The sequence below is a fragment of the Dermacentor silvarum genome, chromosome 8, assembly GCF_013339745.2.
Source record: "Dermacentor silvarum isolate Dsil-2018 chromosome 8, BIME_Dsil_1.4, whole genome shotgun sequence".
Taxonomy (NCBI): domain Eukaryota; kingdom Metazoa; phylum Arthropoda; class Arachnida; order Ixodida; family Ixodidae; genus Dermacentor; species Dermacentor silvarum.
This window is the reverse complement of record NC_051161.1, coordinates 66,210,994-66,229,297: the sequence shown is the minus strand read 5'-3', so window position 1 is coordinate 66,229,297 and position 18,304 is coordinate 66,210,994. Positions and strand designations below refer to the sequence as shown.

Here is an 18,304-nt window from a genome sequence, read left to right as displayed (position 1 = left end):
ACTTTCATTCCGCTCTTCAGTTTCAGAAGAACAGTTCGAGACGTGGAATCCTTATCTCCGACGCCTTTGACGCGCCATCGTTCTCGCGTCACTTCAATGACCTTGCCAAAGGCTGCCAGCGCTGTCTTTACGTCTTCGTCCTCCACCCAGTACAGCAACCAATGAAGGCGAAGGCGTACCTGTTGGTCTTGAGGGTCGACGACTACGCAGCGACGCCCTTTCACGTTGAGTTCTTTCAATGCTAGCAGTTTCTTCGCCGCCTCGTCGTTCGAGAAGGTGACCGCCCAAACATGATTGATCTGGTAGGCACCAAGGGCCACGACTTCCGGTAGCAATCCAGTCGGGACGAGCACGTCTCGGAAGTCTTCGACCCTGTAGGGCCTTGCTCGCACGTCGCCATGCAAAAACACGGTGTTCTTTACAACAGGTCCCTTGGGCAGAGGTGGCAAAATAAACTGGTAGCTCACTTCCTCGTTCTCGATAAGCCTGTTACCGCGGCTGGTAGCCGCAAAAGCTGCTCCATCGGAGCCCATGATTCACACGTCCGCACAGCTCGGCTGCCGGAAGCAGAATGCGCTCACTGAGCTATGCCACCGCACAACTGATGCAGCGAAGGCGCGTGTGCATGAGTTCGCTTCAGACCCACAAAATGATTGCAAATAAAAAGATGAAGCAGCTACCGGGTTGAACCGGCCTTCGCGATCGCAGTTCATGCTCTCCACTGAGCTATGCACCCAGACAACATGAGAGCCGCGAAGGCGCGTCCTTGCCTTCAGACACAAAAATATTGCAAATAAACAAAAATATTAAGGGGGCACCCGTTTTGAACCGGGGGACCTCTCGGTGGCACTACCGACTATGCCCTCCGACAACTTCGATCGCCTCTCGGTTATGGGCCCAGCACGCTTCCACTGTTCCTGTTAATGCGCGTAAATTCGCATGTAATCAACGATTTAAGCTTCAGCGCGGAAGGAGGCGTCGTGCATGAGTCCGACACGGCATAATTTGCAACAAAAAACGCGCTGATTAGATGATGAAAAAATAATATCTCTAGCAGAGGGCATCCACGGACCTCTCCCCAGCACGCTTCCACTGCGGTTTACTTGAACCGGGACCGGAAAGGAGGCGTCGTGCATGGGTCCGATTCACGGCATACAATATTGCACGATGAAATAACGCGCTGATTAGATGCTCTAGCAGAGCGAATGGTTATAGGCCCAGCACGCTCCACTGCGCCACCACTGTTATGCGCTAAATTCGCACAATTTGTAACAACGATTTAAGCTCTTAAAGCGCGGAAGGAGGCGTCGTGCATGAGTCCGATTCACGGCACAACTGAAATAACGCGATGATTAGCAAAATGCGAGGCGCGATCCACGGACCTCTCGGTTCCCAGCACGCTGCCACTCTGCGCCACTATGCGGTAAATTCGCACACATTTGTAACAACATTCAGACGTCGTGCATGAGTCGATTCACGGCATACAATATTGCACGCCGACATGAAATAAACGCGCTGATAGATATTTCTGTAAAATGTGAAAATGATATCTCTAGGAGAGCGTGGTTTCGATCCACGGACCTCTCGGTTAGGGCCAGCACGCTTCCACTGCACCCGGCGCGTAAATTCGCACACATTTGTTGATTTAAGCTTCTTAACCGGGGACGTCGTGCATGGGTCCGATCTACGCACGCCGATCTGATTAGATATTTCAGTCTCTAGATGGTTTCGATCACGGACCTCTCGGTATGGGCCCAGCACGCTCTACCACGGTTAATGAAATTCGCACACTAATAAACGATGCCCCGGAAAGGAGGCGTCGTGCATGAGTCCGATCACGGCATTTTGCACGCCGACATTAACGCGCTGATTAGATATTTCTGTATTTCTCATGGTTTCGATCCACGGACATACATTCCACTGCGCCACTCAACACGGAACCCAACATAAAAAATGCTAAAAGCGCCAACCAATAGCTTGTTGACGCGGCACGACTAAAAGGGCTTTAATGACACTAGGTCATTAAGTACGGGAAACCATGTTGGCTGTTCATCTTTTGATTGGTACACATCACGCATATAGGCAATACTTTCAATGAAGTTTTCCCTTACCGTTCTTACAACAGGTTCTGCATGTTGAATGCCATTCTGGTTTCCAGATACTATGCAGGCTTAATACCATGAACATGTCATATGGTACGCCTCATCATTGTTTACGGGAAGAAAATGAATCCCTATGGTGTGAGGGGCAAATCCTTTTCAGCGTTCTCTGGAGAATGTCCAATGAAATATAGAATCATAACAGTCCAGGAATATATGGATTACTGTTTCAGGCTTCCGGCATAAAAGGCAATCAGCTGACCAATGGAACAAAAAAACCCTTTTCCTGCAGCCAAGGTTGACTGGGAGCGTACCACTATGGAAGTAGAAAAAGAAAGTTTTCACAGACGGTCGAACCGGCATTCTTTTAACTCTTTTTAAAACGTCCCTACCCGCACTGACAAAAAACATGTTCGATAAAGAGGCACTGGAAGCCTGACGTCACGTAGATCTTTATCCAGTTGTTTCTTTTGATACGAAGGTGAGATAATCTAACGAGAAACGTACTTTAAGATTTGAAAGCGCTTAAAACTTCGCGTAGATACCCGCACAAACTACTTCCTGTAACCCCACCCGAAGACACAATAAACTCAGGAATGGCGCTGTGCAATCTCACTTGAAGCACTGCACGCAAAAAGGGTCGTGTGGTCCGCAAAAATATAAACCTTGAGACATCTGCCTCAGAAAAGATGGGCTAAGCCACGCCCTCCCCTTTTCAGGGAGTGAAACAAGTTTAGTCGGCTCGTGCGCTCCATGTTGAATTCCATACAAATACTGCAAGGATCCTGTGAAATTTTTGCACACTAGCTCGATGACATAGCAATCACCTGCAACACATACCAAATTCGTGCAACAAGGAACGTATTGCAAATCGTTGACCTAGTAAATATGGATAAATTTTTTCCTCCCCATTTGGTGGTTTTCGTGCGCACCCGTTCAATCTCTTCTTTCCCAATATTCTGAAGGATCATCATACCAGTTAAAGGTGCTCCTAGATATTTTTGGGGCGAGGACTGTCCACTGTAGGTTTTCAAAGACATTGGGCTTCTCATCCCAGCTTCCATGCCAGAAACCTTTACACTTCTCCAGTTAACAACGCTTCCAGACATTTTGCAAAACGTTCGAGCTTGTTGAACAGTTTCGCTAACACTTTCCTTGTCCCCACAAAAGACGGCAACATCATCTGCATACGAGAGAATTTCACTTCACTCGTCATTAAGCGGAATCCCCTTATTTTGTCACTGTGTATCACTTTAAGCAAAAGGCTCCAAGTAAATTGCGAAGAGAAGTGACGAAGCCCGGACATCCTTGCTTTATACTTCTACAAATTTTAATTTCCCCAAGAGCTGTTTGTTTACTATCAAGTTCGTGCTACACTCTTCATAACATAGTTTCAATCCTTCTAGTATAATGTTGCCAACATTCACATGCTCTAGAATAGAGAAAAGCACACTGTGTACAACACGATCGAAGGCCTTCTCCAAGTCAAGTTGCATCATTGCCACTCTGCCTTCCCATGCATCGCAACACTCAAGAATACTTCTTGCCACATGTATATTATTCAGTATCGACCGGCCTCTTATGCCACATGTTTGATGTGGGCCTACTATTGATGTCATCACTGACTGCAAACTTCTTGCTAACACTTTCATAAATATTTGTAGTCGACATTTAACAAACTTATGGGGCGGTACGATCTTACTGAGAGAAGCTTAAAGGGTCGTTGGTTTTCGGAATCAGGACGGTATGGGTTTTCCGGAAAGATGGTGGCATATATTGTACTTTCATAAGCCTCCGCTAAGAACATGGGTCTAAAACAGCCTGCTAGTTCAGGCTTAAATGCATTATTAGAAAGCCGCGCCTAGGCCATCAGGTCCTGGCGCTTTTCCATGTTTCAATTCATCAATTGCTCTTTCGATGTCACTGAAGGGAATGGGTTCCTCAAGAACGGTTTTTACGTCCTCATCTAGCCCGGCATTAAAGGCAGATATTCCATGTCAAACCAGCTTCCACTAGTCCTTTGCAGCTCAACAACTCTCGGTAGTGTGCGTGAAGGCACGCTGTATTGTATCACTATCGCTACTACGTACGTCACCATCAATTTCTTTTATTTCATTTTGTGACGCGTATCTTTTCTCTGCGGTCAAAGCCCTTCTTGTGGGCGTTTCCCCCAGCCACAAATGCTCTGCGCGCGCACGTATGACAGTGACCCTTTATATCTCTGCGACATCAAGGATTTCAAGCTCATTTTTTACGTCCTTATCTCATTTGACAACTCGCCTGGCTGTGCGCATTTTATCGACACATTTTGTTCAGCTACTTTCGGAGTTCATTTTCCTTCTTTTTTCATATAGCGTAATATAGAGCCCTTTTCAATGGCTGTTATTTTAAAGTCCTGTTTAAATTCTTCCCACATCGTTATGAACCCTCCGGATTCACAAGCAAGCATCTCTCGCTAAACGAAACGTTTACAAACTCGAGAAAGGTTGCATCGTCCAGAAGCTTGACATTGAATGTCCATAAGTCCCAATTGAAAGATCGGTTTTCTTTTCGTTTGCCAAGGGAGAACATAACGAGACTATGGTCACTGAAAGATACGTGGCTCACATCATAGCCACTGCACAACGGAACCAGTCTCGCTGATACATATGCTCGATCTAATCGAGCGTGACTGCCCCTTTGGAAATGCGTAAACACAGTCTGCATTCCACCAGCGAAAACATAGCACCAACATCCTCTAATTCATGCTCTTGGACTGCTGCGAGCAAAAAAAGCGCACTGTGATCACGAACTAGCGAGTAGCTATTGCGGTCTTCCGTAAAACAACACAGTTGAAATCTGCCCGCAAGATGAACTAGCGCTCAGGATTATTTATACCTTTCTAGATTGTTCAAGAGTAAGTCGCAGGCGTTTCTCTTTCGTTATTTGGGTCGTATTAGGCAATTGCCGCCATTCAGGCATCCAGAGCGAGAAATCACACACGACCTCCTTCGGAGCCTTCATGACAAACAAGTACAGATTGCACAACAGTTTCTAAAGATTTCCGCAATAGCAAAACGCAGCCACCGGAATTACCGACAGCGTGAGAAACGCAAGCATTGTATCGAGCTCTAAATGGTTCGAGCATTCGATCCGTTCGTTCTTCACTTTCAATTTTTGTTTCCTGTAGAGCGACTATGTCCAAATCATTGTCGTGCAATAACCGGCTGACCTGGTACTGCCGCCTTCTGGCCCCGAGGCCTCGGACATTAAGCGTACCAATGCGTAGTGCTATTTTTGATTTTGAATCAAAAGGCAGACTTCCAACTATAGCCCTGAAGCAATTGTCTCTGCTTGTCATCAACGAGTATTATTTTGACCGCATACACATTTATACGGACGGTTCCACCATTTCCAACAGCTCTTCCGGAGCAGTAGTTATTCCATCGGACGCCGTCACTTTGCAATTTAAATACTCGCACAACACCACGTCTACAACCGCAGAACTTGCGGCTCTTCAAGGTGCACTCAATTACGTGCTCCAGCAGCCTCCAAATCGTTGGGCCATTTTCAGTGATTCTAAAGCAGCTCTACAATCTCTGCAGTTTTCCCTACGACAAGCGTTACACGAGCAGCTAGTGCACGAAATTAGGTACGCTCACCATCACGCTCTCGAAGAAGGACACGATATTGTATTTCAATGGTTACCGGGCCATTGCGGAATTGTTGGCAACGACAGCGCAGATGAAGCAGCACGCTCGGCTCATCACAAACATCAGCTTTCCTATACCTCTCTCAAGAACGGATGCTGCACGTCAACTTCAATCGAGCTCGCCATATGACACTTCTGCGATGGAATTCACCGGGCTTCACCAGCTCACGTTTGCATTCTCTTGACCCTAACTTGCGACTTCGCCTACCACCTTCTCCCGTCGTGAAACAACTTTACTGTGTCGCATGTGGTTGGGTGTCGCATTTACCAACGCCTATTCGTTCCTAATAGGGATGGCCAACAGTGCGGCGTGCAATTTGTGCGGGTGCGACGAGACTCTCGAGCACCTTCTGTGTCACTGTCCATCTTTTGACACTCAACGACGTATTCTCCAAGCTAAACTCAACCTGTTAGACAACAGAACGTTCTCGGAAGAAAAGATTCTTGGGCCATGGCCTATGCATTCTTGCATGCTAAAGGCCACAAAAGCCCTTCTGCAGTTCGTGAAGAGTACTGGATTGTACGAACGCCTGTGACAGCGGAGATTCTTCTCTGACTGTCTCTGCGAATGACTGACTCCAATTTTTTTTTCTCTCTTTATCTATTCTTCCCCTTTCCCCCTCCCCATGTGTAGGGTAGCGGCACGTCCTTGGTTAACCTCCCTACCTTCCCTCTTCGTTTTTTTCTCTCTCTCTTGATTTTGAATCCATCCTTGTTTTGTTGTTTATTCCGAAAGAGAGAACTGGGCCTCTAGGTTAACTAAATCCTTGCATTTTGCCGATGCAGTAGTGCGAGAACCTTTCATAATAACAAAAAACAAAGACGGCCACACTTTACCAATGTAGAGAGTCCGTCCCTCACCTTGCACAACAGCATCTCGACGACGCCCTCGTTATTACGGGGGCGCCTTCGTTACCGTCGGATGGGAATCCGGCGGAACGTTAGGCTTTGGTTTAAAGGATGAACGGCGGTACGGAATGTCTTTCTGGGTGGCTCCTGCACCTTCTCACTGAACCGTCGTCGCCGTCGGAGACTTGCCCGTGGGGCCGCTTCGCAGACGAGCTGCTTGCGACGTCCATGTCTTCTTCGTCATACCCGGTGAGGGCGGAGCGGTGTCAGGGGCGTCTTTGCCCACGCACGTTGGGGTGGCCGTTTCCTGCTGTACACATGGCACATCACCATTTTCACTTTGAACACTTTTCACATTCTCTCCTTCGGAAGTTTCAACTGCTGGAGATATAGGCTCGCTGACCTTGTCTCCCTCTGCCTCCGCCGCGTCCACCTCGTCCATGATGTGCTCTGCGGGGTCCTCCCGGCTCCTTTGGCTGGCCACGCTCGCGTAGGTCTTAGCGCACTGGCTATCATCATGTCCGAAGCGCCGACACAGCTTGCACCTTGGGACGCGGCAATCTCGGCGAATATGCCCTGTTCGCTGGCACCGCAGACAAAGCGGCGGCCTTCCAGGTACAACAACAAGGGCCATAATGCCAGACACTCGTAGCTGGTGTGGCAGGTCGTCCAAAGTAAGGCCAGCCTTTAGTTGCAGACTAACCGTCCGTGTTGAAGAGCCCTTATCGCCGAGTATTGGTACACGCCAATGCTCTCTGCAAACATCCGTCACCTTCCCATACGCTGCGAAAGCGGTGCGCACGTCTTCATCAGGCATGTGGTAAAGCAGCCAATAAAGCCTTAGGCGCACAGTATGGGTGCTCGGATCTATCACGAGGCAGCGGTGATTCTTGACAGTCAGGTCGGTGACTGCGAGCAACTTTTTCATTCCTTCCGCATTCTTGAAGGTCACCGCCCATACGTGATTCATCTGAAACGCCCCCAAGGCAACCACCTCGGGAAGCAATTCCAGACGATTCAAAGTGTCTCGGAAGTCCTCAGCTCGAAAAGGCCTGGCTTTCACGCAGCCGTGAAGGAATAAAGTATTTAAAACAGAAGAACCTGATGGCAGTTGAGGCAAAATAATGTCATAGTCTTTAGACTCCTGGGCATCTGTCCTGTTTCCGCGGCCCTGCTGGGCCGCATTCGCTGCTCCAAAGGAGCTCGACATTACACGACCGTACACTACGGTGGCCGAAAGTGGAAATACTGAGCTATGCCCCCGACAACTGAGATGCAGCGAAGGCGCGTTCCTATGCGCTTCAGACACAAAAATATTGCAAATAAAAAAATGATGAAGGGGGCACCCGGGTTTGAACCGGGGACCTCTCGATCTGCAGTCGAATGCTCTACCACTGAGCTATGCCCCCGACAACTGAGATGCAGCGAAGGCGCGTTCCTATGCGCTTCAGACACAAAAAATTGCAAATAAAGAAAAATGATGAAGGGGGCACCCGGGTTTGAACCGGGGACCTCTCGATCTGCAGTTTACGAATGCTCTACGACTGAGCTATGCCGACGAACCGACAACTGAGATGCAGCCATGAAGGCGCGTTCCTATGCGCTTCAGACACAAAAATATTGCGCGAAATAAAAAGAAATGACCAGTGAAGGGGGCACCCGGTTTGAACTCACGGGGACCCTGGTTTACGATCTGACCAGTCGAATGCTCTACCACTGAGCTATAGCGGCGACAAAGCATGCCGCACAAAAAGAGTTCAGCCATGTAGCGGTTTTAGTATTTGTAGACAAAGCGCGACAATAAATGAAGAAGCAATGCCACCAGTGAGGATTGAACTCACGACCCCTGGTTTACAAGACCAGTGCATAACCACTGAGCTATAGCGGCGACGAAGCATACCGCACAAAAAGGTTCAGCCATGTAGCGCTTTTAGTATTTGTAGACCAAGCGCGACAATAAAAGAAGAAACAATGCCACCAGTGAGTATTGAACTCACGACCCCTGGTTTACAAGATCAGTGCTCTACCACTGATTTTTTTTTATTTATTGCCGGTCTTTGACAATGTACACAGCACACACTACAGAACAATATCACAAAAATAACTACAAAACATATTGAAAAACATGAAAGCCAGCAGTCCAAAATGGACTGGCGTTGTCAAACTAAAACTCTTTTAATGCCGTCAGAGGTTCTAGCCTCGGCAGCCAATCGGGAACACAATCTTGTGTTTTCTTTATTTCAGTGAAGCGAGACATACTGTCTCGAAAATAGATACGAGCCGGCCTAGCGTCTGGGTCGCAATGGTACCCAGCCATCCGTGCCCGCCATAAACAGTGGAGGCCATGGAGCATTATTAGGTCGTATGGAACTCCGTCCTCATTCTTTATCGCTAGGTACCTGATCCCATGCGGATTCAACGGAAACTCCTTCTTGATTGTCCGTTTTAGGATGTCCCAGAAGTAGACACCTTCCCAGCAATGCAAGAACACATGATCTACGGTTTCAGGCTGCTTGCAAATCAAGCAGTGTGAGCCCCATGGTACAAGGAAGCCACGTTCTTCCACGAATGTTTTCACAGACAGTGTTACTGCGTGTAGCTTAAAAAAGAATGTTTTTACCCCCCAGTAGGTACCTCCATTCTTTTCACCCGTTTAAGGACATCCTGTCCTGGTCCTCCACTGTATATCGCTCTGTACAATGGCACTGGAAATACAACATCGCATACATCTTTATATAATGTCTTTCTTTTCACGCCGGATAAATAATCGAAAGAAAAACGCACTGAAAGAAAGCTGCACCCTATCGACAACTTCTTTAAGATAGCCGCGAATCGTTCCTGGCATACTATTGGTACTAACAATGAGTGCCTGCAGCGCAGCCCTTAATCTGAGCTGTAATACCGTACGCACAAAAGGATTACGCACATCCCGAAAAAACAAAAATCTATTGACAAGCTGTCGTACAAAAAGATGCGCCAAGCCCAGGCCCCCTTCCTTCACCCGCCTGAACAGATTTGTTCGGCTACATCTTTCCCAGTTAGAGTCCCAGATAAAAACGGCGAACACTCTGTGCAACCTTTGCACATTTGACCTTGAACAAAATAATGTCTGCATGACGTACCAAAACTTCGTAATGAAAAATAAATGACATGCAGTTGCCCTTGCGAAAATAGGACAGGTTGATGCCTTTCCACCTGTCTGCTTTTTCTCTTGTTTCTTTTATTTGGTTCGTCCAGTATTCCTCGCTCTGTTTGTAGCTGTCCAAGGGAACACCGAGATACTTGGTAGGGGTTTTCACCCAGCTCACATTCGCAAAGTTGTCCGGGGCCGAGGATCACTCTCCGTGCCACAAACCGAGGGACTTATCCCAGTTCACTTTACTGCCCGTTACATCCCAAAACTGTTTCTCCACGCTTATTGTTTCCGTTACGCTTTCTCTGTTTGTACAACACACGGCGATATCATCGGCATATGCTAGGAGCTTGACTTCTGTGGCTGCCAAGCTATAACCGCGTATTTGATCATTCTCAGTTATTGCCAAACACATCGTTTCAATGTAAACTGCAAACAAAAGAGGACTGAGGGGGCAGCCTTGACGCACAGAACGCATGACGTTAATGGGGGCCCCCAATGATTTATTCACAATTAAGGGTGTTGTGCAGCTCTGATACGCCAATGTCACTCCCTCAGTGATGATGGCACCTACATTAACGTGATCCAGAATGGCAAACAAAATATCATGAGACACACAGTCAAACGCTTTCTCTATGTCAAGCTGGAGCACTGCGACGCCATCGTAAGTGATGTCACAGCACTCGAGCACGCACCGCATCGTGTGAATATTCGTAAAAATTGACCTCCCTTTGATCCCACACGTTTGGTGGTCTGCGACTATTTCTTTGATGACGCTTTGAAGTCTGGCTGCCAAAACCTTCATGAAAATCTTATAGTCGACTATTGGTTAAAGATATCGGCCTATAAGATGTCACGAGCCTAAGTTTCTCCGCTTTGTCACTCTTAGGTATCAAGATGGTATGCGCTTTACCAAAAGAAGGCGGCAAAGCTTTCTTGACATACCCTGCGTTAAACAGGTCTGTTAGCAGGGGCGACAGTTCTTTCTTGAAGGCTTTATGAAAACACGCGCTCAGACCGTCAGGTCCGGGTGATTTGCCATTGTTCAAATCATTTATTGCTTTTTCGACTTCGTGTTCTCTTATATTGCCTTCTAATAGGTCCTTCGTGTCGTCACTCAATCGCGGCATGCGACTGAGAAAGACCCGTTTGAACTCATCTACGTTGGCTTCTTGATATGCAAACAGTGACTGGTAATACTCTAAAAACGCTCGGCCTATGCTCTTATTATCGTCGACGAGTGTGCCATTCCACGAGATCTTATCGACATGTTTACGTCGACCATGAGCTTTTTCAAGTCCAAGCGCCCGTTTGGTGGGCGTCTCCCCCGCTACTAATGCGTTTGCTCTTGCGCGCACAACCGCACCTTGATAGCGTTCTTTGTCCAACTGTTCGATTTTTTCTTTGATGGTTCGCATATCTTGCTTATACGCCCCTGGCTCTTCGCACTCCAGCGCTATCAGCTGATTAAGTATCTTTCGTAAGTCTCGTTCTTTCATTTCCCTCTCAAGCTTTAAGTAGCTCGATCTTTCTATTGCTTTCATTTTTACCTTCTGTTTGAACCATTCCAATTTCTCTGCTATTGTTTCAATACATTCATCGCTTACTTTCATAACGGCCTCATGAATTGCGTCTACAAATGGCGCGTCTTTTAGTAGTAAGGCATTCATTTTCTATTGGTCCCAGTTAAAAGATTGACTCTTCTTCTTCATTCCTATGGTACGCATCACGAAGCAGTGATCTGTGAACGACACAGGTGCAACAGAATAACTGTGGCACTTTGGAATCATGTCCTGTGACATGTACAAGCGGTCTAACCGCGCATGGCTACTGCCTTGAAATCGCGTATACATCACTTCCCGCTCCCCCTCCAGACACTCACATACATCGTCTAGTTCACTTTCGCTTATCAGCCTAGACAATATATTGTTACGGGGAGTATTTAATTAACCGTGAACGGCTAGCGCTTGCCTAGTCAAGACTGCACAGAGCGCACAGGTTCCAGCAGGTTTTTAGTCCGACAAGAGAGCCTCTGACCCAGCCCCACTACAACGTCTTTGTCTTTGCCATTGCTCGTGACATTATCCTCGGCCGATGAAGCACCGTCCCGGTGGTTGTTGTGATCAAAATGGATTATCACAGTTGTAAAGTTTGAGGCGGGAAACATGTACGATGTCAGTTCGTGGTGCGGCAGTCGATGAGGTGGATGCCATGGGAGATATCTCATAGGTGACAGGAGTCACCTGGCGCAGCACGCGATAGGGTCCGACGTACCGCGACATTAACTTTTCACACAGGCCGACGCGACGAGATGGGAGCCAGAGAAGGACGAGAGAGCCCGCTGGAAAATCAGTATCCCGGTGTCGACGATCGTAGATGGCCTTTTGTGCGGTCTGCGATGACGTGAGCCGAGCGCGGGCTACTGTGCGCGCGACGAGCGCACGCGTGATGACATCTTGCGCATAGGAAGTCGTGGACGTGGAGGCCGGATCAGAAGGGAGCAAGGTGTCAAAGGGTAGTAAGGGATGACGTCCAAAGAGAAGATAGAAGGGTGAGTAGCCGGCAGTTTCATGACGCGATGAGTTGTATGCAAATGTGACGAACGGGAGCGCAACGTCCCAATCATGGTGGTCATCGGAAACGTACATGGAAAGCATGTCGGTCAGTGTACGGTTTAAGCGTTTGGTGAGTCCATTCGTTTGAGGGTGATATGAGGTCTTGAAGTTGTGATGAGTAGCACATGATCGAAGTAGATCGTCAACCACACGAGACAGGAAGCAGCGACCGCGATCTGTGAGTAGGTGACGTGGAGCACCATGTTGGAGGATGACGTCGTACAGTAGGAAGTCGGCTACGTCTGTGGCGCAGCTGGTTGGCAACGCTCGAGTAATTGCAAATCGAGTGGTATAATCCGTAGCGACTGCAATCCATTTGTTGCCTTTCGTGGAAATTGGAAAGGGACCCAGCAAGTCCAGGCCCACTCGATGAAATGGCTCGGCTGGAACGTCAATTGGCTGAAGGAGACCAGCGGGTAGAGTCGCAGGTTTCTTCCGACGCTGACACAGGTCACAAGATGTTACGTAGCGGCGAACGGACCGATAATGGCCCTTCCAGAAAAAGCGTCGTCGTATGCGATCATAAGTTCTGGAGACGCCTAAGTGCCCGGAAGTGGGGGCGTCATGAAACTGGATGAGGACATCCCTGCGCAGATGATGCGGGACAACGAGCAGGAGTTCTGCGCCGTCGGGGTGCATGTTGCGGCGGTAAAGAACGTTATCCTGAAGCAAGAACATGTTGAGGGAAGGGTCGAGGGTGCCGGATTGCAGACGGTCAATAAGAGAGAGCAAAGATGGATCTCGACGTTGTTCGTCGGCCACATGGGTGAAGTCTGTTATCGCCAAGACATAGGTGTCGGGGTCCGTTTCAGTGGAGTCGGATGGTTCAACGGGATGGCGGGAGAGGCAATCGGCGTCATTGTGTAACTTGCCAGATTTGTACACTACCGAGAACGTGTACTCCTGTAATCGTAATGCCCAACGGTCGAGCCTCCCTGTGGGGTCTTTGAGTGTTGAAAGCCAGCAGAGCGCATGATGATCTGTTATGACTACGAACGGCCGTCCATATAGGTACGGACAGAATTTCGCGACAGCCCAGACGAGAGCTAAGCACTCCCGCTCAGTGATTGTGTAATTCTTCTCCGACTGTGACAGAAGACGACTAGCATACGCTATCACACGGTTGGCTCCGTTCTCTGTTTGGGCGAGGATAGCACCAATGCCATGACCGCTTGCGTCAGTGCGAAGTTCTGTTCTAGCAGCCGGGTCAAAATGAGCCAGCACAGGTGGTGTAGTGAGGGCAGAAATCAACGACGCAAAGGAAGACGCTTGGTCCACGCCCCAAGAAAAGGCCGCATCCTTCTTGAGTAGGTCCATGAGGGGTCGAGCAATGTCCGCGAAGTTGAGAACAAAGCGGCGAAAGTAGGAGCAGAGCCCAAGAAAGCTGCGTACTTCTTGAGTGGACCGTGGAACTGGGAACTCGCGGACGGCACGGACCTTGTCAGGGTCTGGTTGGACACCAGTAGCGTCGACTAAGTGTCCAAGTAATTTGATCTGGCGGCGCCCAAAGGTACACTTAGACGAATTGAGCTGGAGGCCAGCCCGGCGAAAGATGTCGAGAATGGCCGACAGACGAGGGAGGTGGCTGTCAAAGCTGGGCGAGAAAACGATGACGTCGTCCAGATAACAAAGACAGGTCGACCATTTCAGACCGCGTAGAAGAGTGTCCATCATGCGTTCAAAAGTTGCAGGAGCATTACACAACCCAAAAGGCATAACCTTAAATTGGTAGAGGCCGTCGGGTGTGATGAATGCGGTCTTCTCGCGGTCGCGGTCATCGACGGCAATTTGCCAGTATCCCGAGCGGAGATCTAGCGACGAGAAATATTTGGCACCATGGAGGCAGTCGAGCGCATCATCAATTCGTGGGAGAGGATACACATCCTTCTTCGTTACCCGATTGAGATGGCGATAATCGACGCAGAACCGCCAGCTGTTGTCCTTCTTTTTCACAAGCACTACAGGGGATGCCCAAGGGCTAGAGGAAGGCTCTATAACATCTTTATCAAGCATTTTCTCTACCTCCTTTTGGATGACTTCGCACTCAGAGTGAGATACTCGGTAAGGGTGCTTGTGAAGGGGGCTGGCGTCTCCAGTGTCGATGCGGTGGGCCACTACATGTGTACGTCCTAGTGGACTGTTCGCAACATGAAATACGTCCAGGTACGAAAATAGGACACCACGGAGTGCTGCACGTTGGGAAGGTAGGAGTTCGGGGGATATCATTTTGTCCAGAAGTGCCCGGGTTGGCGCCGGTATGGCAGGTTGCGTCGCGGTCTCAGCGTCACCAGCGAATGCAGAAACAATACATTCTTCCAAAGGTGACAGTTCGGCTAGTGAAATCCCTTGAGGAAGAACATGGGTCGAAGTAGAAAAGTTGAGGACTGGAAGCAACGTTTTGTTGTTGGCAATAAGCACTACGGTATGGGAAAGTGCGATGTTGCACGAAAGGATCAGATCTGTGAGGCGAGCGACCACATATTCACCATCAGGGACTGGGGGAAACGGTGACATAAGGACGTAGGTAGCAGCCTGCGCGGGTAGTCGTAGAAACTCCTGGGAACGTAGGCGAGCGTTACTTGATGCGGTGTCATCAGGACACAATGGCAGTTCGAACCGCAAAATGCCAGAAGAACAATCGATGAGGGCAGAGTGGGCGCTCAAGAAGTCAATGCCAAGAATGACATCATGTGGGCAAGCGTCCAGAACGGCGAAGAGAACTGAAGTGTGCTGGTCGGCAACAGTAACGCGGGCAGTGCACATGCCAAGAACAGGTGTTCGGGTGCCGTCAGCTACTCGCACAGTAGGAGAGACGGCAGGTGTCAACACTTTGCGTAGGCGGCATCGGAGCGTAGAACTCATAACAGATATGTGGGCGCCAGTATCGATGAGAGCAGTAATGGGCACGCCGTCGACGAGAACACCGAGCAAATTGCGTCTTGAAGTAGGGGTCGATAGAGGTTTTGCGGTCCTTGTCGTCAATGCAGCCTCACCTCCCGGAGCTGCACTGGCTAGTTTCCCGGGTGGTGTCCAGAGGAAGCCGGAGAAGGAGAGCGATGGCGTTGAGGGGAGCGCGACTGGCGACTCTGAGGTGACGGCGATCGGCTGGACCAGTGTCCTTGTGCGGCAATATCCGCGTAGGTCAATTCTGAGCGCGAAGAAAGACGGTGAGGATCACGGGCCGGGAGTTGGTCGTCAAGAAAAGATGTGCTGTAGTACGGGCCACGATCTTGGCGGCGGTCACCGGGGAAACTTGGTCGGTAATTCCGACGATTGCGGCAGTGGCGTGAAATGTGGCCGACGCGAGAGCAAGAAAAACAGATTGGTCGATCGTCAGGCGTCCTCCACTCAGAAGGGTTGCGGTAGCGGGGTGAGAACCGGGGAGCGGAAGCGGCAGCAGCAACAATTGGGGCGTTGTGGTGTTCAGTGGGAGGACCGGACGCGCACATGGGCGCAGGGGCGTAACTAGGCGCTTGTGGAAATACGACGCCCATATTGGCAACCTCCTGACGTACGACGGCCTGAATGAGAGAGATTGTCGCCAAATGGTCGTGAGCGGGTGCCTGATAAGCGGCTGGAGCCATGGCTTCGAGCTCCTGGCGAACAATCCTGGCCAAGTTGTTAGGCGGCGAGAACGGAGGGGGCGTCACGGGATCATCGCACGAGGCTGTCGCAGCTGTATTCGGGAGTCTGTTAAAGCGCTGAGTAATCCGCCTGGTTTTGGCTTGTTCAAACCGCCGGCATTCAGTGATAATGGAGTCAACTGTGGTGCAGTTCTTACACATGAGGATGTTGAAGGCATCGTCAGCTATGCCTTTCAACACGTGGCCAACCTTGTCCGTCTCTGGCATGTCTTTGTCAATGGTACGGCACAAGGCTAGTACGTCTTGAATGTAGGCGACGTACGACTCCGTGGACGTCTGAGCTCTGGCCGCCAGCTCGTGCCGGGCTGTCATTTGACGCGCGGCCGATCGGCCAAACAGTGCACGCATCTTCTCCTTGCATATGTCCGAACTTGTAAGTTCTTCTTCGTGCGTGTTAAACCACACCCGAGCACCTCCACCAAAAAGATGTTACGGGGAGTATTTAATTAACCGTGAAGGGCTAGCGCTTGCCTAGTCAAGACTGCACAGAGCGCACAGGTTACAGCAGGTTTTCAGTCCGACAAGAGAGCCTCTGACCCAGCCCCACTACAACGTCTTTGTCTTTGCCATTGCTCGTGACAATATGACTGCTTTTATCGCGGATACCACCATTATTGCATCTATCCCGAGCACTCAAAACACAGTTGAAATCCCCCAACAAAAGCATGCACTTTTCACTGCTAATATACTGAAAAAGATTCGAAAAAAATAATGCACGTTCTTCTACACCATTTGGCGCATATATGCATATAACTCGGAATTCAACTTTACAAAAAACAAAATCGCAAATAACAATCCTTCCCGACTGACATGAAAACACACTTTGAACAACCAGGTCTCGTAACTTCTTAACAAACAGGACACATCCAGCGGACGTCCCTACCGCGTGGCTCACGACTGCATAATATCTAGTCATGAAACGCCGCACCATGCTCCCGGTCTCTTCCTCCCCGTCTACCTTGGTCTCCTGGACAGCTAAAACGTCTATGTCGTAGTCAGTGATCAACCGTAGGACTTGACATTGCCTACGGCTAGCCGCCAAGCCTCGCACGTTTAGTGTGGCAATACTGAGAGACGGGTCAGGTGCCATGCTGTACTAAAGAATGAAGTAGGCCCGGAGCATGGTGCTTACCTTTCACAACTAGCCCTCGGCTAGCCGCCTCCGGAGCCGCCCGGCTTCCCGGCGTTGTTGGTGGTGTGCTGCGCTTTGTCCCCAGGCCTTCTCTCGGGCGGAATATTCGGTTTGGGTTTTAAACCCGAACGCCTCCCAAGAGGCGCTTTTGCCGGCGGCCCATCCCCGGTGCTGGATGCTGCGTTGTCCTTGTCTCCGGCGTCGTCTCGGGGGCGCTTGAAGGTTGCACCGAGACCAGCAGCCCGGTCCCCGTCGTTGGCAGCCTCGCTCTGTTACATTTCTGATTCGTCGTCATCGCTTTCGCCTTCACTCGCACCTTCCTTTCCAAGGCCAGCTTCCTTGTCGACCCGTGCCGGCCCAGTCACTTGCTCAGCAGCTTCGACCACCTTGGCTTCAGCGCCCTCCGGCACTGTCACGGTACTTGTTTTCGCTGGCGGCACTTGGTCTCCGGCTCCCTTAGCGGCATCTTCAGCCTCGGCTGCATCCATCAGATTTTCGGCTGCCGCTTCACTCACTGCTGGGCCTGTCGCTGTAGCGTACGTCTTCACGCAGTCGGCGTCGACGTGCCCAAAACGTCTGCAACGGGAGCAGCGTGGCACCTTACACTCTCGCCGGACGTGCCCAGTGCCCTGGCAACGCAAGCACTGCATGGGCCGACCAGGAACGACCACCAAATCGAGTTCTCCGCCGACGCGGACCTGATGTGGAAGGTCCTCTACCTTGACGCCGGTCTTCAGCTTGAGGAGCACGGTCCGCGTGGTAGAGGTCTTGTCCCCCATACCTTGGACACGCCACCTCTCCTGGCTTACCTCGTCCACGTTGCCGAAAGGCGCAAACGCCGCCCGGACGTTATCGTCGGCAACGCCATAAAGCAGCCAGTGAAGCCGAAGCTTCACCTGCTGGTCCTGTGGGTCGACGATGACGCAGCGTCGTCCTTTCACTTGAAGTTCCTTCAGGGCCACCAGCCGTTTCGTGGTGGTCGCATCCTTAAGGGTCACCGCCCACACGTGATTGATCTGGTACGCGCCTATGCATACCACGCAAGGCAGCAAGCCCGTCGGCAGTAGGGCGTCTCTGAAGTCCTCGACCCTGTATGGTCTCGAACGTACATCCCCGTGTAAAAACACGGTGTTAGTAGCCA

The 18,304-nt window shown here is 50.0% G+C and overlaps 2 non-coding genes across 2 annotated transcripts; both read right to left on the bottom strand.

Moving 5' to 3' along the window:
- Positions 1-7,976: 7,976 nt before the first annotated feature.
- Positions 7,977-8,048, bottom strand: Trnac-gca (transfer RNA cysteine (anticodon GCA)). The gene has a single exon. It is a non-coding gene; the product is annotated as a tRNA-Cys (tRNA).
- Positions 8,049-8,455: 407 nt separating this feature from the next.
- Trnat-ugu (transfer RNA threonine (anticodon UGU)) lies at positions 8,456-8,527 on the bottom strand. The gene has a single exon. It is a non-coding gene; the product is annotated as a tRNA-Thr (tRNA).
- Between the last annotated feature and the right edge of the window lie 9,777 nt (positions 8,528-18,304).